At 33.9% G+C, this 25,484-nt stretch overlaps 1 protein-coding gene across 3 annotated transcripts in view; it reads left to right on the top strand.

Moving 5' to 3' along the window:
* LOC117344208 (transmembrane protein 198-like) overlaps positions 1 to 25,484 on the top strand; it is a 61,557-nt gene that overhangs the window by 16,552 nt on the left and 19,521 nt on the right. For 2 of the 3 annotated variants that reach the window (XM_033906871.1, XM_033906870.1), the window contains exon 2: positions 22,085 to 22,136. The gene's annotated coding sequence lies outside the window, so the exon portion shown is untranslated. Of the gene's footprint in view, positions 1 to 10,426; positions 10,535 to 22,084; positions 22,137 to 25,484 lie in introns of those variants that run through there. The other variant, XM_033906872.1, reaches the window with a different exon arrangement.

The following is a 25,484-nucleotide window of genomic DNA, read 5'->3' as shown; positions in this document are numbered from 1 at the left end:
ACATTTCACCCACAGAAATTTTGTGATGTCCGAACAAAGGAATGCCCTTTTAAGCTAATGCAGAATGGCCAAGCATATACACATTTCAACTTAAACAATTCATGTTAATACATGAAAGAATGGTGCAGTTCATTAAATTAACTAAGTTAAAATACAGCATAATTGCAGCATGGTACAGTTTGTATCTAAAATGGCAAAGTTAATACAGCATGGTTGCAGCATGGTACAGATCCTATCTAAAATGCCAAAGTTATTGCAGCATGGTTGCAGCATGATGCATTTCATATGATAAATTTACTAAGTCCACACAGCATGATTGCAGCATGATATGATTTGATATCCAAACTGGCAAAGTTATTGCAGCATGGTTGCAGCATGAAACAGTGCATATGATAAATTAACTAAGTCGACAAAGCATGATTGCAGCATGATAGAGTTCAGATATTCAATTACCTCAATTTTTAAAGCATGGTTGCAGTACATGCTGTACAGAAGCATGGTACCATGATGCTATGCAGCACATGCTGCAATCATGCTGTGAAACTAGCAACATGATGCCAGCATAAAAGCAGCATGATTGCAGCATATGCTGCATTGCAGTCCATGCTGCAAATTGATAAGGGATACCATAATGATTGTCCCAGGAACAAAAAGCATTTCCATAAGTCGATTCAGTTTAGTGTTTATTTATATTTTCTCCGAAATATGAGATATTTTTTGATACTTTGAGTAAATAGATTCTTAAAAGTTTGTCAATGTAATAAAGGCAAGATAAAAAGAATCTTAAATGAGTGTCCATGTATTAAAGACAAGGCAAATAGAAGTATCAATGTAAAAAAAGGTATGATGAATAGAATCTTAAACAAGTATATCAATGTATTAAAGGCAAGATAAATAGAATCTTAAACGAGTATCAATGTAATAAAGACAAGATAAATAGAATCTTAAACATGTCAATATAATAAAGGTATGATGAATAGAATCATAAACGAGTATCAATGTATTAAAGGCAAGATAAATAGAATCTTAAATGAGTATCAATGTATTAAAGGCAAGATAAATAGAATCTTAAACAAGTATCAATGTAATAAAGACAAGATAAATAGAATCTTAAACATGTCAATATAATAAAGGTATGATGAATAGAATCATAAACAAGTATCAATGTATTAAAGGCAAGATAAATAGAATCTTTAACAAGTGTCAATGTAATAAAGGGGAGTGACACTTCAAATTATCTATTGCGCATAATAAATTCTATATTGCGTACTTGTGTAAACTCCTTTATAGTCAGTCCTCCACGTTTCCTTCCTGCCCACCAGTCCACATTAAAAGATGACATCATTTAAGAGCATCAGTTGACCTACAGCTGCCACAGTGTTGTATACATATATATCATAGGTAAATATTGATTAGTTCCTGACATAAAAAATACAGGTACACACAGCATACATAAAATATAATAGGTTATATGTGTATATATATAGGGTAGCTTACACAGTGGCTAATGGAGAGTTACAAATGACATTATAATCACAAGGCTGTAATGATCACTGTACAATGATACATTAATGCTTCCTCCTTACAGTACATACCTAATATTGGTATGGAAGTTTTTTATAAATGCGTATTTGATATTGTTATTTGTCAAAATATGTCATCATTTTGTAAGAATCCATCATCGTAATAATCAAAGTTCAGACAATGTAGAATATTTATTGAAATCAGAAATGAGGCAATTTCCTCTGACTAGGAATAATCAACCACGATTTTCTGTGATCAATCAGTGCAAGGACTAGATCAGATAAATTTTATTTAAAGTCGGAGGACAAAAAAATAAATAACAAGCTCTGAAGAGCTATTGACCGACAATGTTTGGCTGTAGTTTTTAAAAAAAACTTTCAGGAGTTATTGACATTTACAGTAAATCTGAACAGTGCCTTATACACAATTTGATGAATAACTTTGCCTTAAAATGCATTAAAACAACATTTCTGAAGATTAGCTATGTATCAAAAAGCACATATCCAGCACATGTCTTAAATTCCGATAATTAGGCTTCAGAATATTTCCTTTTTCTGTTCCTGATCTCTCAGGAATATTTGGGATATTATGGTGATGGATTATAATTAGAACTTTTAAAACAGATCCCAACAATAATATGTTCACATACCATCGATCATATGCATCTCTTTATAGACTCCTAAGGCTACCAGCCTCCAAGTTTTTGTAAATATTTGTCAAGCTAAATTCTTAAATTTGCTGATCTCTCATTTAATTTGAAAGTTAGAATCAAACATGGTATATCAAGTAGTCTGACATAAATGCCATCTTTTATCAATTTCAACATTCTATCAGCAGCTGAAACTGAGTATAAATATCTCTTCTAAATATATGAATTGTTGAATTAATTGTTATCTATGTGCACTTTATTCCACAATGGATTTTTACAACAATTCTAGTTGAGGCAGAGACAGAAATAAGAAGACCCACAAGATACTGTTTACATACATATATATATATGCCTTGTACTTTACAATACAGTATAGGTATACATATATATATAGGTAGCTCTTCCTTAAATCTGTTGACTCAGCTCTGGGTAAATATTTTGATCCCTACAGGCGTACAGAGTTGTACATTCATATAGCCAGGAATTTGTTGAGTTCTTTATGAGTAATTACAGCCATGGTATATATACATCACTGAATGTGTAGGCATATTGCGTTCTGATTGTGACTGGAAATTATTAAAGTAAGAAGGAAGTGATTAGGGATGGAGGAACCTAATACTACAGTATATAACTACAGCATTCTAGTTTCCTACTCGTTAGGATGAGTGTGCAGGTTATAAGTCGAACCACATGACTTTTAGTCCTGCTATGTTAAAGACGTCACTGTATATTGCAAATTTTTATAGTCAGAGTCCGAATATCAGCAAATATATCATACAAAATCATTCGACAGTGAAAGTAACTCATGGGTGTTTTACCGCTGATGCATTATACAATATACAGTCTGTTTCATAAAATTTCAGAATAATGAATCTTAATAAGGGCACCCCCCCACTGTCAATTACCCGCGCCCTATGCGCCCTTATTAGGTCATATACGGTATGTGTCTCAGGTTTTAGTATGTCAACTCAAGACTTAGACTGCCCCCCCTCTAGAATATTGAAATAATAAATAAAATTGAGCTTTGTGATTTTGGTCTCAAGGAGGTCTGATTCTATAGGTTTCAGGGGGAGATAATCTAGTATTAGAATTTAGCTACCAGGTAAGAAATTCTTAGCAAAAACATACAAGCTGGTGGCTAGTCCACTACTGAAGACTATTTTCTTGGCTATATTAAGATGGAACACCTGAATTGGCCTCTAATGATATAATATGTAGCCAATATTGCTTGGGTATGATTATATTTAGCCCACTCCTATCTAGAGCAGTTAACAAGAAATACCAACATTTTTACAGACCTGTAATAAGCCCACCCCTATCTATAGAGCAGTTTATAAAAAATAACAGCGTTTTTCACTGACCTGTAATAAGCCCATGCACCCTGGCCAGTGACTTTGAGTCGGAGGTTAGGTGTTGGCACCTTGGGCTTATTGCAGGATAAATATGGTATGTTCAAACTATTTTTTCACAAATATCTATACATTACTGGTATAACAACGTTGGGGGTAGGTTCCTCACAAAAAGCGAGTTTTCATGATTATTTATAAGGTATGCTTGAATACACAATATGGAAATAGCATTGACTCCAATATACATATTGAAGTTTTAAAAAGATTAATGTGAATTCAAGAAAACAATTTCATCTTTCAAAGTTAATGAGAATCTTATTGAAATTGTTAACAGATTTTCAGCACAAAATTTATTCCTGTATAAGTATCTGCTGAAATAATTTAAATTTTGCCCTCGCTCTATTGATTTTGAAGATTTTGCTTATATGTTTGTATTTGTTTTCTGTGTTGGTTCACAAACAAGTCTCTTGTAATATAGCCTCAGGCCTCTAAATAAATTACTACACATGTTTACTGATTGTACAAATTGTTCATCCTAATGATAAGGAAATGACTTATTGCCAGGACAAGGTTTACCAAGTTGGGAGGAAGCAGATGATTGATAACGAGCTGTCACAGTTGTAATGACAGACAATACTGTGGTAATAGCTGGAGTTGTTAATGTGAATAGTACAAGGCCAGGGTCAGGGGGAGGTCACTCTAATTCTATTCTTTAGAAGCACACAAATTTCCTGTTTTATAATGACGGGATGGGAATATACGCAGTTATTTTGTTAAATGAGCTTATAATATGATGATCTAATGAGGTAATTATGACTGAAAATTAACAGTTGAATAATATTAGAGCTATTTACTATATATATTTATTGTATTTGTTTGTCGAGTCACAGTGACGGGTGTTTATTTAACGAGAGAACAGAAGTATATGGGATTGGCCATTATTGAGTACATAAAAAAATATCCACGTAGGTGTTAGCAGTTGGATGTGATTGTAAATACTGGACACACTATAGCAACCAATGAATTGCACTAGACATGGGTGGGCTTATTACCAGGTAGGGGCTGCATATGGCATTTATCGGCGAACATATTTCAAAGTCTCCATGTTCTCTTGGTCGAATCACTAATTTTCTTTGTCTTTCTAATGGGAAATTTTTTTTGTATGGAGTAAATGTTGGAACCAGTTGACGATCTATATAATGCTTGAATTACTGAACTCTTCAACACAAAAGTAACATAATGCCGAAAGTTATTTAGGCGGCATTTTTAAAACTCAAGAAGTAGTGAGCAGTAACAGACTTGATTATTTTTGGCATTTGAAAATACAATGTGGGCGATGTGGACAATGACTTGAATATGGGGAAATTCAATTAGAGGCTGGAGTTTGCTTTAACCTTAATATATGGCCTAATTACTGCCGGAGACTACACAGCTTGGAAGTGTAGTAGAATCTAATCATGGGACCGTTGTCTGTGTCTACACTATTTACCTCATACTTCTATCATTTTACCTCTTTTTATAAGATTTTTCTACCTGAAGTCCCTCAAGTGAATATTAAACACTTTTAAATTTTAATTTTATTGGTACTTAGACAGTTCTGTGGTCAAAATGTTCATGGATACCCAGTTAAACTATATTATATTAGCAATCTGAAATTATATTTACATTTTCTCTGCATTAATGTCATTATATAACATTACAAACAAAATGGAAAATTATCGTAATTCTCAATAACAATAACAATGGTGGAATTATATGAAGAACAATGTTTGTGATGAAGAACAATGTTTGTGATATCGTCACTAAATATTAACATTGTTTCGTCCGACATCACTGTATTAAGTTTATTTTTGACATCAAGAAAACTTTTAATATGGAATTAAGAAACCTGATTAATCAAGAAAGCTTGCAACAATTTACATAGTTCTGTTGTATAAGTTAATATCGATCCTCATGGTTGGAGGCATTGCTTAAAATGTTTAAATTAAAATGATGATTTTTATTTATTTCCACAAGCTATATTTTTTTGCCAGGAAAGATATCTGTAGTCATTATATTACAATTAAAACAAGACCCATTGACTGTTGGAAATTTTACGTTGGAATGTGATAACACCGTTACAGATTGAATATAAGAGGAGACATATTAATCACAGCGCGCTGACACACATCATTAATTTGTCTGAAATCCTGTGATAATTATAGGACAATAACTTTTTAAAGAAAGAAAATAATACTTAAACTAAACTCACTGCATTTAATTTCAGGGTTCCTTATGATCCATGAAAACAGTTTCATGTTATGGAGCAGATACAGTATTTGTTCATTAATGAATATAACACTTATCATATCCTTTTGTAACTGATGCTGGGGAGGGCATGCAAACATGTAGAATTCCAAATGAAAGTTTGGAAATCAGAATGACCTGATATTAAGGCCTTTCCATGCACTAACACTTTAATTCAATCATATGGTTAATAATTTAGAGTTTATTATACAGCTATATCACAGTAACACATAGATATATATAACCATCACAAATTATTATCTGTTGTCATGGGGCCTTTAGCAACCTGAAATGTCTTTCTCAACTTCCTGGGGAGCATATGACTGGAGCGGCCATTTCGGCACTAACAGCTCACACATGACATTTTGTACACTGCCCTACCTTGTACTCATCTACAGCGGATTTGACTGAAACACAATGGAGTAAAGTATCTTGTCCAAGGGTACAACTAATATATATTAATTAGCGCCCCTTTGGTTACGTAACCCTATGTCTTACCACTAGACCTGTGATCGCATGCCTCCTTTGGTGAATGATGATGTTGATAATGATGACGTTTGCGATATTATCCCATATATGCATATTTTCACAAGAAATATTATCTGTGTATTGTTATGCTTTGTATTGAAAGTCTTAAAAATGAAAATAGAATGAAATTATTCAGATATAAAATAGTTTTGAAAGAACACAAAGGCTCTAGAGACACATAGATATACAGTAGATGTATCAATTCTGTTGTTGACTCTAATGGAATTCTTTATAGTGGTAGAATTGATTTTGAATTTTAGAGTAATAAAGTAAATTTGGAATTGTGCTACTGTCAGACGTTTTGATGAAGTGGGTGTAACAGAGCTCATGATTAAATTCAATTTATTTCAATGCTTAGGGATCAAACTGGGAGATCTGGTTTACTAGTCTTACACTCAGCTGAGCGGGCTGAAGAGACAGTGTCTCTAGCCGAGTGGTATGGCTAATATAACAGGATTACGTAGCAATGCTTTCACAAGTAACGCTAAGTATAATTCCTGAGTCCCTTAATAGGTGGCCGCTTATAATAATGTACATGATTAAATCAAGTTTATTTCAATACTAAGAATTGAACAAGGAATGTCTGGTATACTGTCTTGTGCTTAACTGATCGAGCTAAGAGAAGTTTTCTCTATAGCCGAACAGCAGTATATATTGCGGCTAGTATTCAGCAGGATTTTTACAGTAGTAATTTAATGTTATCAATTTATTATCATATTGGTATGCATGCAAGGACGGCCATAATGTCAATGACACTCAGGTTTATTGGCAAATCAGTACTCATTTTAGTATGACAAAGTTGGCAGGTAGATAATGAATGGACTGGCTACTGACACAATCCTTGAATGGACAAGCTGTGTCCCAACAACAGCTGGGACTGACCACTGTGGCACATTAATGAATTTAGAATGGCCAGTACTACCAAAAAATCTTACTATACAGTCAATTCTGTCTTAAAATGCCACTCCTTTATGGGCAGGTCGTTTTTCTATAGATGGTCATATATACCCTGAATTGGGTTACATTGTTACCCAAATTATGTGGCCTTTATAGACAGGTTTTGTTTTATACAGGGCCTTTAGGGCAAGTTTGAATGTATTGTATGAGATACCAGCAAACAACTGAAATAACCTTATGACCTTGAAACTATATTTTCTTTAAGTGTATTTTTTTCCTATGTAATAGCAAATATCTTAAGACACTTCATAATAAACCAGAAACTTTATAGACTTTCCAAACCAGAAGACTATATATATATAATTAGGCAAGCACCTGTCTAAAACACAACAAACTCTTTATAACCAGATCACTGTTTAAAGCAATCACCTTTCTAAACGACAAACTTTTATGCAGGGTGTACAAGACTGAGCGACATTGGTAGGGGAGAAAACTCCGGAGGTCTCAAAAGACCACCCTATAGCTATAGACTGGGGTCGAGCCCTGGTTTGGGCTTATACCTTCGGAAAAAAACATTTTTCAGCTTTCAGACATCTATGAAGATCGGTTACGAAAATATGAAAAATTCTCTTACGTAATTGAAAATTAATTTCAAAATTTTAAAATTATGAGAAAATTACAATCTATAGAAGTAATGTTTTTTTTTATTTGTCAGCAGCTTCACCATAGCTGTATGTTCATGGTGCTTTGAATTTTGCTCATTTGTATTTTAAATTCTAAAAAGGATATTTGTTTACTACAGTGTAATTATTATAATTTCATGTAATACATTTTATGAAGCTATAATCTTCTGTGCCAGTTTTAACTTGCATCTTCATTTGTAATCATATATAATATATACTATAGAGAGATAATTCATATCCACGCAGATTAAAAGCTGTGTGAAATCCTTATTAAAGAAGTTTGAGTTATTAGTTATTATTGATAAACGATTCCTTTACATATTAATATTCATAAGTACATGGGAACTCATTTACATATCTCGTTACCAGTAGCCCTCAGGTGAGACAGAGAGCATACTAAACTCACCTGGTGTTAGGTCATTAAGTACCTTGTAATACTCCAATAAATTCTCTTCATTGCCTATATTCCACATTTATCTGCCAATAAGCCCATGCTTTGTAAACCCCCCCCCCCCCCCCCCCGTCCTCCTTAATTCCAACTACTCAGGTTTATTCATGTTCTATAGGATTATATAATGCTTTAAGAAAATAAACACTTTTTCATAGTCCTGTAATATGTTTTCATGTTTAGCATTAAGATATATTTATGTGTTCCAGGCCTATCTTGGGCTTATTACAGGATAATTATATAGTAAAATGCTCTATGATTAGTAAACTAACAAGTTTACTCCTTTTGATAATTTGCATTATTTGATTCAATATTTCATTGATAAAGCTATTGTATTGGTTTGATTATGAAATTATGTGTAATGTTGGATGTATATTGATTTTCTTGAAGTGAATAAATGAATATTAACTTAAGTCTGTACCTGTTAACATAAAGATCAAACCTAACATCTGAATTTATTAACTCATACTGGTTAAGGTGAATGTGTAAATCTCTGACCTTTGTGAGTTAGTTTAGGATTATTATTTTTATTCTGAATGTGACCTCATAATTACCAGTCATTTTTCTCTTTTGTTCATGAAATGTTTAAATATTAAAACATTTTTAAAAGAAAATTTCATTGAATAAAACTGAATCACATTTCCATAAATCATACATACACCTGAGAATTTGTATAGATTTATTAGTATTTGATAATACAGGTAAAATTATTACCCAGCAATTATAGCCTTATATATTTCCTAAAATTCAAATATTGAAATTATAAATCTTATTTAAACATTTTTGATACCCGGTAGCTAGGATTTGGTTTCAGAAAATAAGTTTTATTACATTTTTTCAATAAAACTGGAAAAGTTTTGTGACAATACCAGACTGGTAGGTTGACTACTAGTATTTGAATGAAGTCTTTATATAATATATATAAACCAAGAAAAATTACTAATTCAGATTTTTTTTTTAAATGACAGATGTGAGACATACTTTCTAACAAAATCTGTCGGTAAAAACTAAAAGTCTGAACTGCAAAATCCATCGATTGATTTTTGCACCAGTCTGCCACAGGTATGGAAAGTGACAGATGAACTAGGTGATGTTGTTTTAGCTCTAGACACCTTACAATCCTGTCTGTATTGACTCAGCACTAAATAAACTGTGGATAATTAATCCAGTTTTACAGGATCAGAACACTGTTATCATACCAATGCTGTATTGGGTGACTTATAGTACGGTAAGTGTCATGAATTTTTGATGCCAGAATATTCTTAGGAAACCGCCAAATAAAAATCCTCAACCATTTTATGTCCCAACCATAAAATGGGTGAGCAGAGTATTAGGTTCCCGGGCCATCTCCGTCCTGTCCCCTCCCATCGTATCCCATCCTAACAGTGAGTGTCCTGAAGCAATGTATTAAATTTTCCAATGTAGTTAAATCTTAGATACTGCTGGTATGATCAACACACTGTGTTTCGGGGTGTCAATTAAGTGGCAGCGGGTTGTTTATGGCTTAGAGACATTTTCTAGTTAAGGGGTTTTATTCAAAATATCAATCCTTATATCCATTAGAATTACAATAACACACCGGTTTTATTCAAGGTCTTTGTTTGTTGCAATCTTTGACAAAATATTTCAGAATCACAAATGTAAATACTAAAATTATTAAGAATTTATTATATCTATCAAAAATCAATTACATTTACTATATATTATGAAACATTTTCATCAGATTGGAAATTATGAATGTGAATAAAAAAAATGGTATTGGTTGTGATATACCAAATTAAATTAAGTACAGATTCTGGTAACATTTACTACAGCTTGGACAACTCTTGTTGTGACACAATGGCTGTGGTCAGTGGTCAGACTATAGGACTGGACAAAGGGCTATAATGGTTACACAACAGGGATCAAATGTTTACTTAAGGATTTCCTATTAACAGTCAAATTACACCTCTGGGACCTGTCCATAACATAAAGGTGTAAGGGGCTTGTTTCACTTGAACTTTGAACCTGTAGTTGGTAAAAGATGGATAGCAGACAGATGTACTAAGATGTAAACAGTTGATCTGACCACTTGACCATTGAGGAATAAAACCAGACAGTGGTGTTTGGCCTTTAGGGACTTAACAGATGCACATATACACTGTAGTACATCTACTGGGTAGATATACAGGTAAGGCAATTGATTGATAGGTATATCTCATTGAATGAGTAGGATCTAGTCCATAAGCTGATCGTTAGATAGATTTTACCTGTTCATCTAACAGTGACTATTGAAGAAGCACAGGTAAGAAGCAGGTTTGATAAGACACTATAGCTTGTTACCTGGTAGTTACATAAATGGAACGAAGGTTTTGCTTGTTTAACATGTCATTGTTTGTAGAATTAGAACTTGCATACGAAATTTGAAAAAGTTCAAATTTCAAGGCAAGGTAGAACCTATTTTTATTAAGTTTCTTTAAATTTTGAGCTTTTTACTTTTGTTTGTGGAGGATTCAAACGTTTAACTGACTTAACTTTTTTAAGTTTTTAAAAATCTGTGGTTTTGTGTGGATTGAAACAGGGACTTATTCTGGATGTGATAATCATATAAAGATACACTTTCATTTGAACATGCAAATATAGACCTCCATGTTTATAAATAGGTGCCATATTGATTTCAACAAGTCGCTGTACTATTATGCTATGGCAGCTGTTGTGTTGTCATCATAGGGTATATAAATCACAGTGGCTCTCACTACTAAAGGAAGGTGAGACCTTTAGATGTGACACCTTACTGTATACTGATGTGGTTAGCTGTTTAGCAGGCACAGCTTGATCAGTCCACTAACAGTAGATAGCTGTAGTGGTCAGTTGCTGGAATACCTTAATCTTGACTAGGACTTGAAGCTGTGTGATGGTGCATATTGTTGTTTATATATAATTTCCTGTTGATATGTAACAGTGGCTGTTTACAGGTAATTATATACAGGTACATAGGTCATGTGCTACATGTTATATACAGGTAATTACAGGTAGGGCAAGTACTACATATCTTAATTAAATTCACACCTTGGTCACAAACTGGGGACAGAATTATACAGTTGCTGGGAGTATAGAATAACATCAGTATCGAGGTGAGGTGGATTGAAAGTATACACATTTTACCGTTTATTTTATGTGTTTATGTGGCCATGCCTAGGCAAAGGTAATAAGAGCTAGCTGATATAAAATGGGAGTTCTATACAGGCTGTTGTCACCATGTATCTTCAAAAATTATGTTGGTGATAGGCAATTTGGTGTGGGTGATTTTGCATTAGAGGCGAACTAGCTGCATGAACAACAGTGCATGCATGAACAAGCCAAAAATTATCTATATTCCTTCAGATTTTCTATTCATTTCTACATTATCTTTAAAATTATGAACTCTGCATGCAATGTATTGGTGTGTCAAATATTTACTGATGTGTTATTCACCTGAATGCTTGAAACTTGAGCTATAACCTGCCATAATCATACTTTATATCTGACATATCACGGACATACAAAATTACATCCTTGCTAATATTTTTCAAAAAAATGCACCAGATTCAGCTGGCGATTATTCAGCTTTAAGTAATATTATTAATATGAAATGAAAATTGTATTCTTCTGCATATAAGCCCACCCTGTACTTTGTGTCAAAGGTTTTAATGAGGTGTTAGGGTAAAATATGGTACATCCAAATATCGAGTGTAGGACAAAAGCCCCCCCCCCCCCCCCCCCCCGGACATTAGCCCCTCCGGACGAAAGCCCCTCCGGACGAAAGCCCCGCCGGACATTAGGCCCCCTGGACAAAAGCCCCTTCGTTATAAATTTAGCTGGTATATTTTATATAAATCTGTATTTTTGAAAAACAGAAACTATATATATATATATTGTTGTTTTTATCTCTGAAATTTGGAGAATAATTGTGTGGAAAATGAAGGTCCTTTGTTGAATGTCAGTGTAGCATTATATGTCTGTGGTTAAACATCATAATTGATTTTTTCAAACTTTATATTATTAAGTAAGCTAAATATTTCAGGAAAGTTCTCCATGATGAACATATTGTTACTGATTACACATAATTTTTGACTTCCTAATTATACTGCAAATATTGATAATCAAAGAAATGTCTACAAAAGCAATAAACATTAAATTTTTATCCCTATTTGCAGTGTCTCAAATTATAATATAATAAGTACAGTACCTAACCAAACATGTTGCTCTGTGTTGTAATAAGTTTAATTTTAGGAATAATTAAAATCAAAGAAACAATGAAGCCATTAATGATATATTTCTTTCCAGGAGAATACAATATCAATGAAAAACCTACCAAATACCTGTGAAACAGCTTATTGTTTATGTAACAGCTCAAGTAGTTGTTGTTGGAACCGGTTGCTTACATTGCAGAAGCCACTGGTGACTGAAGTCACTTATACATATATGTAGCACTTGATTGAACTTAATGTTATATTGCTAAAAATATATATTGAAATTTTTTTTTTAGATCAATATAAAAAAAAATAAATAAAAAATTATGAAGGGGCTTTTGTCCACTTTTTGATTAGTGTGAAGGGGCTTTTGTCCTAGGGGCTAATGTCCCATTGAATATCTGATGACTGCATGGCATTTCAATTGACCTATAAATATATGTATAAATACAGATATACAACTGTGACGTACTGTTGATGTAGTGTGATCAGTTTACCTGTGTAAATTTACATTTGCTGTGCATCCTTGAATAAATTACAATAGATATGTAGATTTAGAAATATGTGTTACAAGGCTGTAACACCATTTGTTCATGTGATCACTAAACTAGTATGTGTTGTTGAATTCCTGCTCCTTATAATCTCTAGATGACTTTGCTGTATTTTCTAAGAACTTCACAAACTGGCATTAGGAAAAATAAGGCATATTGTTATATAACACTCTATTGAATTATAAATGTTCTTATGGTTTGTATTACATGGATTTTTGAGCTTGAAAATGCAAAAGGTGTGACAACCTGATCAATAACTGTGTAGTACTTCATGCTGATAAATGCAATTATAATGCAAGTTTCAGCCCCAACTTATCAACAGTTAAGTCTCTTTGTATGAAAATGTTCTTCTATCAGTATCTAATTATGGTTATGGTTTCAGAAGACAATGGCCTGTTTGAGATGAGTACTGTATATATTGGCTCATTGACCTACTTATCCCCTGACAGACCTGTCAATCATCAGCACTTGATATTGATTACAGCCGCAGGGGGTAAAGTGGACACCCCTGCTATATATTAGATTTAGGTGGGTCAGTGACCTAGTCCCAGAGGATTCAGAGGCCAGGAGCTGATGAATGTCTGTAGCTCATAATGGTACTGCAGATGAATCACTTATACTACTTATTTAGAGTCTTTAGGATGTATATAATTATATATACAGTGGATATATGCTGACTAACATTTAAAGTTGTGCTTTTAGAAATGCCTATTTTTGAATGGAATCATGAAGATACTGTAAAAAATACATGTAAGACCTTACAACAGAAATTAAGGCCAAAGTTTAATTGTGACGTTTTGTGCAATATATTACCCTTAGTCCCAAATCGTTCAGACAGTTGAAGTAACCTATATATATGTGGCTAACATTTTTTAAGAGCTCCTGTACAGTACTTTAGTATACATATCTGTCAGGCCAGCATGGACTGATATTGAATGTATAGTACAATTAGGTGGTGGTTTATACATGGTCTGATGACCAGTAGCTGCTAGAAATGACCACTATTGCTGCTATAAATAGAAGAATTGACCAGGGGATATAGCTTTATAATCAGAGATAGTGTGTTTTTATGGAGAGATGTCTCTGACTGATAAATGGCATTCTTTGTTATCTAGATAGTTTCTCCCATAGATACAGAAAGTCTGGGACATTTGTACATAATATTATTTAGACCATAAATGAAGCTTTCTTCTAATACAGCAAGATAAAGAATGTCTATTTATCAGTCAAAATGTATACCAGGCCCTTTGGGGGCAGATTATGAGCCCCCATGCAAACAACTTTATTAACATTAGAGACTTTTTCTGAGGACTTAAACTGGGGTCAATGATATAGGCCCTTTTGATTATAACAAATTGAAATTTTTTGCAAGCCAAATCCCAAAAATTTGCACTTCATGCTCTTCATATTTATGTGTCAAGTAATTAATCCATAATGTCCTACTATATATACAGTGTATATATACTAAGCACATCCCCAACCCCCTTCACATTGAGTCAAAGCGCTGGACAGCTATATATGGTAGTTTGAAACTTGGTGCAGATGAAATGTCTGATGATTGCTGAAGGTCGAGTTATGAATTGTTTTGGAATACCAATTCATAATGTGGTTTGCATTGCATATAATTTCTCACTAACTCACTATCAGTTTACATTCCATAGTCTAAATGTAATGGTAGGATGGCTTTCACTGTAGCCGTCTGAATGCGCATAACTTTAACAATTTTAATTGTCTTTTGTGATATGGAACATTTGATGAAAGGTAAAGATGTTAATCCAAGTGTGATATAACCAATTAGGCACTAAATGCAGAGCTGGAAGTGATGAAAACATAAAATATTTTATGTTACTGTAGCCGCCTATAAGGTTAGATAATTACTGTCGTTTTGTTAATAGGTCGATGTTAGTCTGCTGCAGCTCTCACCTTAAACATTTGTCTGATCTGTATCCTATGTATAATGCATGATGCATTACAAGACTAATTATAATGGTCTGCAGTGTGAAAGGGAGGCTTCGGTTAACCTGCTCAATACACAGAGTTAGATCACTGCAATGAGGGTAAGATAAATATCATGGTTAACGTTGATAGACACCTTGGAAAGTGCTTGAATTTTGGATTACTGCTAAAAAAAAGTCTTGAAATTTTGAATTTTCAAAGAAGTGCTTGAATTTTAAAATTTGGTCCTTTTACTGAATACTTGATTTGCTGCAAGCAGTGCACATGACAGAATTATTAAAAATCAAAAATTTGTTTTTATTTATTTTTTTTTTTTTTTTTAATAGATTGTGAAAATAAAGTGATTTTTGTTTTTAAGAATGATCGAACTGTGGATCTACTGGAGTTATTTTCTCAACAACTGCAGTGACTCGACTAGGTTTAATCAACAGTGACTCGACTAGGTTAATCAACAGTGACTCGACTAGGTTTAATCAACAGACGAGAACACAGTGACTCGACTAGGTTTAATCAACAGACGAGAACACAGTGACTCGACTAGGTTAATCAACAGACGAGAACACAGTGACTCGACTAGGTTAATCAACAGACGAGAACACAGTGACTCGACTAGGTTTAATCAACAGACGAGAACACAGTGACTCGACTAGGTTTAATCAACAGACGAGAACAATAAACTGATTGTATTGTACATGTATAGAGATATATGTAAAACACACTTGCTTATTGATAACAAAGATTTATCAATAAATATTACATATTGGGAAATAATTGGAAGGCTGTAGCGTTTGAAGGATTCCATAGAAATCATCAATGTGTGTTATTTGTGATTTGAGAGGTCATTGGTGATTTGATAGTTAAATTCAATTTATTTCATAAATTTTACAAAAGCAGTTCAAGTGACATCAAACTTGACTGTTAATTCTGAAGTCTCTATAATAACATTTTCAAACCTGCAATTAGTCAATCACTGCTGGAGTAATTATAAGTTTGGTCACATTAATTCAGTGAAAATATCAAAGTTACAATTATTCGATAAAATAAAAACAAAAATTTAAATAAACTGAAATAACAGGTTTCACATTTATTAATTTACAGTTTAAAAATCAAACCATTCTGTAGGTAATGGTTCATTGTAGTAGCTTGTTATTTGAGTACAAACTTGTCAATGTCTATATAAAAAACAATAGGTGACAGTCAGAAAACATTGTTCAGAATGACACCATAACTTCAGCATATAGTTCATGTAAACAGGTCTGACAGGGACACAGTTGATCAGCTTGTTATCAAAGTTAATTGTAGCAGAAATTTGTCCTATATCTCATTACAGAAGTGTACTAACGAAGTAATTAATAACACAGGTATGTGGTAATTATATGACAGGTATATACCACACCCCCACTTTGATATGACTGTAGGGGATCTTGGTATTTCATTCATAATCAATATTTACATTATGACTTGTGTCTGAATAGTAAAACATATGCCATATGGTGTAATAGAATATCGAGACCAGGTTGGATCTGTTCTCTAGTCAGTGAGTACAGTTCTGGGCTAATCTACGTTTGTCAGGTATGTAACTTATGGTTTGTGATAATTTTGAATATCTTAAGTCTTATTTATTATATAGTTAATTAATGAAGAATATTTATTGTAATTGTAGCTGGAAGTATTGTAATTGTAGCTAATTAACTGATTCCGAAACTATATGTATATTCATAGTGCAAGGAGCATCGATCCAATCATTTTGTGGTGAACTATAAATTACCCGTAAGTTTCTAGAAATTAATATTTGCAAAACCTTGAACTAGGTTAATAAACCATGCTTTGGGTAATTCTTACCCACTTTATCAGTAAATTGTCTGGTCTCTATAATCCCTATTGAGTTTTCTGCCGATGATCTTAACGAGATGACAAAAATAGCAGTAACATTGCGGGAATTACCATAGTAATTAAGGACATTAGGATTTGTGAGGGTGGATGATCTTATCATAGGAATTCTATTGGAAGAGAATATGTTCTTGAGGTGAAGTAATGACAGTATGAGAGGATGGGAAACTTTTGGAAGGAATTCTAAAGGGAGATAATCCATTCTGATGGTGACTGGGCATATTTGGGGGTGACAAATTTATCAAGAGAATATAAGGAGGATAAATCTCTCCTTGATAGTTGGCGGTATTGGAGCTTGAGGGTGGGGTTCTCTTGACGTTTAGTTGGTGGAATATTAGCTTGAGGGTGGGGTTCTCTTGACGCTTAGTTGGTGGAATATTAGCTTGAGGGTGGGGTCTCTTGACGTTTAGTTGGTGGAATATTAGTTTGAGGGTGGAGTTCTCTTGACGTTTAGTTGGTGGAATATTAGCTTGAGGGTGGGGTTCTCTTGACGTTTAGTTGGTGGAATATTAGCTTGAGGGTGGGGTTCTCTTGACGTTTAGTTGGTGGAATATTAGCTTGAGGGTGGGTTCTCTTGACGTTTAGTTGGTGGAATATTAGCTTGAGGGTGGGGTTCTCTTGACGTTTAGTTGGTGGAATATTAGCTTGAGGGTGGGGTCTCTTGACGTTTAGTTGGTGGAATATTAGCTTGAGGGTGGGGTTCTCTTGATGTTTAGTTGGCAGTATGCAAGCTTGAGAGTTTGGGTCTTTCAAAGTATAGTTGGCTGTATTTGAGCTCAAAGATGGGGGTCTCACGATGTTAAGTTGACGTATGAGAGCTAAGGGTAGCAGTCTTTCGATGTACATTTTAGTTGGTGGTATGTGAGCTTGAGGGTGGTGGTCTGTTGATGTTTATAGTTGACACTACACGAGCTTGAGTGTGGCAGTAATTATAATGATCCAGGGAGCACTGCATAAGGAATTGTTTTAAATTTTAAGAAATCATTTTAGTGAATAGTACAGATTTATTTAACAAACCGATTTGTGTTAATTGACAGTGGATGTTTCAATTTATTGTTTTTTGTATCATAAAGACTGACAGAGAAACCTTGAAGATGTACAGATCTTCTAATATATCACTGCATATACCCTCAGAACACCTGGGTCCAATACATTCTCATCTCTATCAGATAAACTTCTCACCTGTCGCAGTATAAATTACAGGTGCGTGTACACTGAACGAGACAGGTGTCAAGTTCATTTTTTTCATAATTATTTAATGAAACATAAACTGTCTGTAGATTTTGTACTTGATTTAGTAGCTCTGTGTCAGGGTAGCCTGGCTCACTGTTAATGTAACGATAAAAACATCCGATGTGCTCGCTTATCTAAGAAATTGGATATGCTTATGTTTGTATGATTGTGAATGATGCATGTCATATGGAGAAAAAATTATTTTGTATTCAAGATATATATTTTTGTAAAAGTTTTGAAAACTATTAAAGCTGACAGATTCAATGGTCTGTAGAATTTTAGTTGCCAGGCTGGTTATGGATTACAAGATTTTGATGTCAGGTGCTGACATTGTTAAATTTACTGTTTTCTGTCTATTGTCTGGTGTTCCCCAGTAACAAAGGTTTACCTGCTAACTGTGTAACAAGTAGATACAAGATTTTATCAGTCCTCTACCAAAATAAGATATGACAGTTAGCAAATGATATGGACATGAATGGAATTGTTAATTTTTGAACACCAAGATTAAAACTGGTATATACGTGTTTCACATAAACTGCTTTATTTGTAGACGGGTAATTAATACTGGTAAATGGTACTTAAATTGATGGAATTCTTGACGTTGAATTATAGGCAGTTTCAAATTTCTTAATAACTTTTAACAGTATCTGTGTGCATGAGGTCTTTGAGCCAAAATGTTTGAATTTATGTTTTAAGAAATCTATAAAAGTGTCAGACAGTTGAAATTGAAAGCGACATGGCACATTCTTGCGGAAATTGATAAAGCATTCCCTTACAACATAAAACATATCTGTGTCTCAGTCAATGGCCTATTCTGTACCTGTTCAGGATATTCGATCCTGTGTAATACTCTATTTTCTATTTTGTTATTATGTAACTTCAGAAATACTTAATTGTGTATTTGAAGATTTGACACTGATCAATAACCACATTGAAATGAAAAACGTTTTGTGTAGGGAAATTATATTTTTGATTAATTGGATTCTGGGCGTTAATATTTTCGGTAATGCGTGTTTACCTGTAAAAAGTTAATGACACCATGTCAACTTCAATTATATTTCTTTGTTACAATTTATGCCCCTTCATCATAATATCAAAGATTGTTCAAATGGATGACCTTGACCTTCATTCAAGGTCACAGTGGTCAATATACTAAAAATTTTTAAAGGACTTCTTCTTGATAACCAAAAAGCCCGAGACCAGATATTAGGTCTTTAGCATGCTGAGATAAAGGGCTACCAAGTGTGTATAAATGGATGAACTTGACCTTCATTCAAGGTCACAGGGGCCAAATATGCTAAAATCTATCAAAACTCAGGTGACCGTTGAGGCCCATGGGCCTCTTGTTATTCTAAATGGCTTTTACCTTAATTTACACAGAATACCAAAACCTGATTAGATTCCACAATTATATGGTCAGTAGGTAGGAATTTCAGACAATGCAACCTAAGGGGTGAATTCAGATCTAATTTCCGTGGTTTGATCCCTGGAGTTCAGGCCTATTTGTATCTGAGGTTATGGACACATCATATGTCATTGTGCTGTCATGGTGGTACGTGTCCTGTGGAAATGTAATACAAATAACTTTGTTTCACAATTGTTTTAACATAAATAAATGTTATTTTTCAAAGATACTTTACTGCAGTTGTTCTAGATAGCATAGTTGAACTAGCCTCCTACATGCAATTCATTGAGGTAGCCACCAGCTACTACAAAGATATTCTGGCTGCCTAAAATTACTCTGGTTGTGACATGGGGTGATAAACATGTAAACAAATAAATTTGATATCAGCTGTTAAACATGTACTATAATCAACCATTGGAACTGCTACATAGATCTCTACGTCTACCTGCATGTAGCCGTGTCTATATGTTGATGTGTGAATGAGGTTAAAAACACCATGGGAAAGTTTTATGTTGCCATCATCATCAGATTGGGGAGTATTCTATTACTTTGTGCAATATAAAGTTCATACAACACATTTGATACTTGTCGATATGCTTAGTGGTTCTCTGCGACATGACATGACCTTGGTTTGCTTGGTGGGTGTTGGTGATGAAACAGAAAAAGCTATTACTCTGGATAGTATTATGTAACTGGCCTCCTATGAAATTCAGTGTGGTAACCACCAGCTACTACAACAAAACTTACCCTTCTAGAACACCTGGTCTTATTCTTTTTGTTCTTTTTCATTGGCCACCAAAATCTGCATTTTGTTAATACTTTTCCTTAGCTCTATCAATTTTAATTAGAGTTGCAATTTTATTTATTTCTATCTATGTGCCTGTATTCTATTATATATATTTAAGCATTAAACTGTCTTTTTATGGATTATATGGTCTATATAGACCATATAATCCATAAAAAGACAGTTTAATGCTTATATTTACGTTTTCTATATTAGTTTCTTTTCGATTTCAACTTTAATTTTCATTATAATTTAAAATCTTACTTTTACCGACGTTTCCATTGTCAGAGGTCAACAAATTGAACAGCCTATTGTGATTCACGTGCTGATTGGCAAAAAAAAAAAAAAAAAATAGTGCGTGGAAATAATTAAAAAAATACTGAAAACATCATCAGATATTTTAATAACAATATCAATAATATTGGTAGTCAGTATTTCAGAATATACGGATGAATTATTCAGTTTGTTAATGATTTCGGATTTTTTTTTTTAATTTACCATCCGGAACAATTATACGGATGGAAATTTCACCCGTCACCACGCGCACGCAACGGCTGACAGCATTGACAGAGTTTAGCTATGAAAGTTGAATGTGCAGTGGGAGAAAGTGGAATTCGCCAAAAAACCAGATGTAAACATGTTCTTTGATTGCATGGAAACCTGATTACAGTTTATAGTAGCTACAACAGCACCGGTGTCAGGGATACGACCAATGAGAGAAGTGACAGTGGCCGAGGGAGTTAGACGAGCTTCAGCGACAACGTTGCTTGTGACGGGTACCATGGCTGTTTCAAGTTTAGGATGCGTTAGACACGATAATGCACCACTTGATGCTTTCTATTGTACGACCGGAGAGAAGCCTCGTTCTTATGATTTGACATAAACATGATGTGTCGGGTTTCAAAATTTTTGTCATTCAAACACTGGATGGCGGTGGCGCGCAAACAATGTGGTGTGTGTAATGATTTTCCACTCTGGCCCCGGGACATATAGCTGTCAACATATGTGTTTATTAAATCTTGTTTTATTTCCCTTTTCGTGATTGTTAACCATTCTTACCTTTATTTTCGTTTTACATTTTAAGATTTGTTTTCTGATCTCGTACTCTATCCGATAGCATGATGAGCAATGATAAGATGCCATTTGTTTACATTGGTTGCAAGTAGTTCCGGGGGATCCCGTCCGTACATCCGGTCGCGTATGAATAACACCTGAATGCACGATTTGGGTGTCAGTTATGCATAGAATGGTGTCACGCTTTGGGTGTCAGTTATACTCTCATAGACTGCAAATTTGTTTAGTTTGTTTATATCATGGCTTTGCCATCCAAATGTAAATATTATATATTATACATCAGATTTATTACAAAATTTTGATATTGTAATCAAGATATGAGTCACATAAGAGAGAGACGGATATTGCATTATAAACATGATATAATCCCCCAGCTGTTGTGAAAATAATGGTGTTATGGAACAGACTATAGCTCATCAATATCACACCATTCAGCTTGTCTATATTTCATGATAGCCCTATTAAAATTTGTTTAAAAATTCACAACCTGTTGTGGGGTGAAGTTTTCTGTTAAAATACTTATACATTCTCTACATAAGACCACCCAAAAACTAGAAAAAAAATATTAATAATTGTTGAGACATATTATTTTCATATTATTTTTTTCTTCCTCTAGGAAATCTTCGACTACAAATTAATTTAGCAGCAACATATTGGGTCTATCTAAGGTAAGAATATATTATTTAGAATATGCATTCCAAAAAAATTACCTTATTGTAATGGAGACATCAGGAGGTGTGCTACCTTACTAGTGACCGTATCTCTTTGCTGTAACATAGAGACTTAAGGAGGTATGCTACCTTACTGTGATTGTATCTCTTTGCTGTAACATGGTGACTTAAGGAGTTATGCTACATGACTGTGATTGTATCTCTTTGCTGTAACATGGTGACTTAAGGAGGGTATGCTACCTTACTGTGATTGTATCTCTTTGCTGTAACATAGAGACTTAAGGAGGTATGCTACCTTACTGTGATTGTATCTCTTTGCTGTAACATAGAGACTTAAGGAGGTATGCTACCTTACTGTGATTGTATCTCTTTGCTGTAACATAGAGACTTAAGGAGGTATGCTACCTTACTGTGATTGTATCTCTTTGCTGTATCATAGAGACTTAAGGAGCTATGCTACATGACTATGATTGTATCTCTTTGCTGTAACATAGAGACTTACGGAGGTATGCTACCTTGCTGTGATTGTATATCTTTGCTGTAACATGGTGACTTAAGGAGCTATGCTACATGACTGTGATTGTATCTCTTTGCTGTAACATGGTGACTTAAGGAGGTATGCTACCTTACTGTGATTGTATCTCTTTGCTATATAGCATAGAGACTTAAGGAGGTATACTACCTTACTGTGATTGTGATTGTATCTCTTGGCTGTAACGTAGAGATAAGGAGGTATGCTACCTTACTGTGATGGTGTCTCCTTTAATTCCACAATTGGATTGGTGTTGCCTTACTAATACTGAGACTTAAGGAGGTATGCTAATTAATTAGTACTGTAGTGGTGTCTCCTTTAATTCCACAATTGGATTGGTGTTGATCTCATGGACATGGAGACTTAAAGTGTTAGGGACATAATTAATTAGTATTCTGATGGTTTCTCCTTCAATTCCATAATTGGAATGGTGCCGATCTTTCACTGACATTGAGACTTAGGAGGCAAGCTAGGTTAATGTGATGGTATTTCCTTATGGACACTGAAACTTAACTGTGATATGGAGAGTTCCACACCAAAGTATGTGTAAACTTCCTTTCCTAAGTATTTACTTAAGACCTGGTAATAAATATACATTTGATGACCTATAAGAAATACACAAGTCATTAAGTATTATTGATACATTGCAGATATATTCAAATTACATTTTAAAAAGTTTTCTTATAGTTGGACTCGATCTTCAGAAACAGTAATTTGGTAGCATATACCCTTAAGCTTATATACACTCTGACATTGATCATTAAAGAACCTAGAACAAGGTTTCACCTGATGTAGTTTACTAGTATACTGGACTGGTATCGATATTCCTTCATTTCTTACCAATGCCCAGTACACCATTCATTTTCCAGTATCTTATACAGAGGTAATTGGACAGGACATGATTTGGGGTCACAATCCTTATCTGTATGATCTAGTATATGTACTAGCTGTATCTATCTGGCAATAAGCCCATGCCTGGTAATATGTCTACCTGATGTTGCAATTCTGAGAAAATGCTTATAAATTCTATTTTATTGTCCTGCAATTATAAGTCTTCTTGGTCATGTCTTAAATTTAACCCTGGATCAAGTCCCCACTTTATTTTCATAGTTTTGCCTATCTCCACATACTTGAACATGTCCATTGAAGCTCCAAAATTTTTGTTCCAAACTACATGTAGTGTTAGAAAATGATATACAGTATTTTACAGTGCATGATATCAACATTAATTTTATAACACAACAAAAGAGATTGAATTAAGGAACAAATAAAGAATCTCCGTATTTTAAAGACTTTGATCCTTGACATGAATAATTGAATAAAATTTACAAACTCAAACTTCAAAGTGGTGCTTTAGGAAAAAAATGGATCTAAAGATTTATGAGAATGATATGCATAACGAAACCTAAAAAATACAGAAGTTAAAAGGCTATCAGTGCTCAGCTAAGTACGTCTATTTGATAGGTTTTAAACATCAGAATAATCAGTAAGTGTAAGAGTATGTGTGCTCTCAGGTGAATCAGTCATAATTAAATTTTATAGGAGGAGCTGTCTGTTTTACTGGGTAATACTATTGGTGTATTGCAGCGAATTGGAGAATTAATGCTGTTTTCATATATTTCTGAAATAAATTGAGCCAAAACTTTTAATGCAGTAAACACAAACAACCAAAGACACACCTGTATTTTGAGGTTTTAAATCTTGTTGAAGGGAAATAATTTCAGACCAGAAGGCACATGTATAGAGCTTGTGTTTGTCTTTTAATGCTCCTGCAATGAAATATGGGGAGGGGGGGGGGGGACTCCTGGGGCATAAAGTGTTACCCATGATGTCCGTCCTGTCCCATCCCATCCCGTCATGATGCAAAGTAACTAACTATCTCAGGAACTAACGATGCGATCCTCACTAAACTGAGTTTCAGGATGCCAAGTGGCAGCAGGGGCATTCATGAATTGAAAATAATCTACGAACACATGATACTGATTCACCACACAAAAATCAACAGATGTGACTTGGATGATCGAGGAACCCAATATATTGTGCTGTTTATTGATGTAAAATATGAATAATAATTCTATTTAATTAGTCTGAATAATACTCGATCTCTACAGATGATATATACAGGTTATTGCGTCCACTTAGGTTGTTAAAACAACAGCTGTGTGTTTAACTCCTAGTTAATCAATACTTTTCACATATCATTTGATGCATATTTCATTTTCTGCGAGTCAAATAAATCAATAGAATTATGACCTAAGGTTACCTCCCTTTGTATGATTTACTCATCAGCATCCTTTTTATTGACCAATCAAATTAATTAGCAGTATCAGATTGGACCACGATGTATTAATTAGGTTTTTAGTCATGAAAAAATACGGCAATAAGACTATTTAATATGTAGTTAGAGGCTTAATGGAACGAAATTTGATAGTGTGATCCATAACAGGTTCCTCTCACTAATTAACATAATTCTATTACTGTAGTCAGTTTAATTAATTATTTTTCCAACAGTGTGCCCTAGTTATGAATTTATGTATGAGATCTAGTATTCCTGCAGGAATTATGCTTTGTGGCAAATCGCAAATAGATTCCTTGCCATACTTTTCTATAGAGATATATTTCCTTATCCTAGCTTTTCCCCCTTAATCTGATATTGCTACAGACTTGTGTGTATAGTTTAGCTATATATCTCTACGTTTACAGCAAAATCATATATGAGTGTAAATTTTATAAATATATAAAATTATTAAACTAATTTGATTATTTTCCATGTCCTGAGACTTCAAATACTGACATTATACATGGATAGATAT

The sequence above is a fragment of the Pecten maximus genome, chromosome 15 (genome assembly GCF_902652985.1).
Source record: "Pecten maximus chromosome 15, xPecMax1.1, whole genome shotgun sequence".
Taxonomy (NCBI): domain Eukaryota; kingdom Metazoa; phylum Mollusca; class Bivalvia; order Pectinida; family Pectinidae; genus Pecten; species Pecten maximus.
The sequence above is the reverse complement of the archived record's forward strand: the minus strand, read 5'-3'. Positions and strand labels throughout refer to the sequence as shown.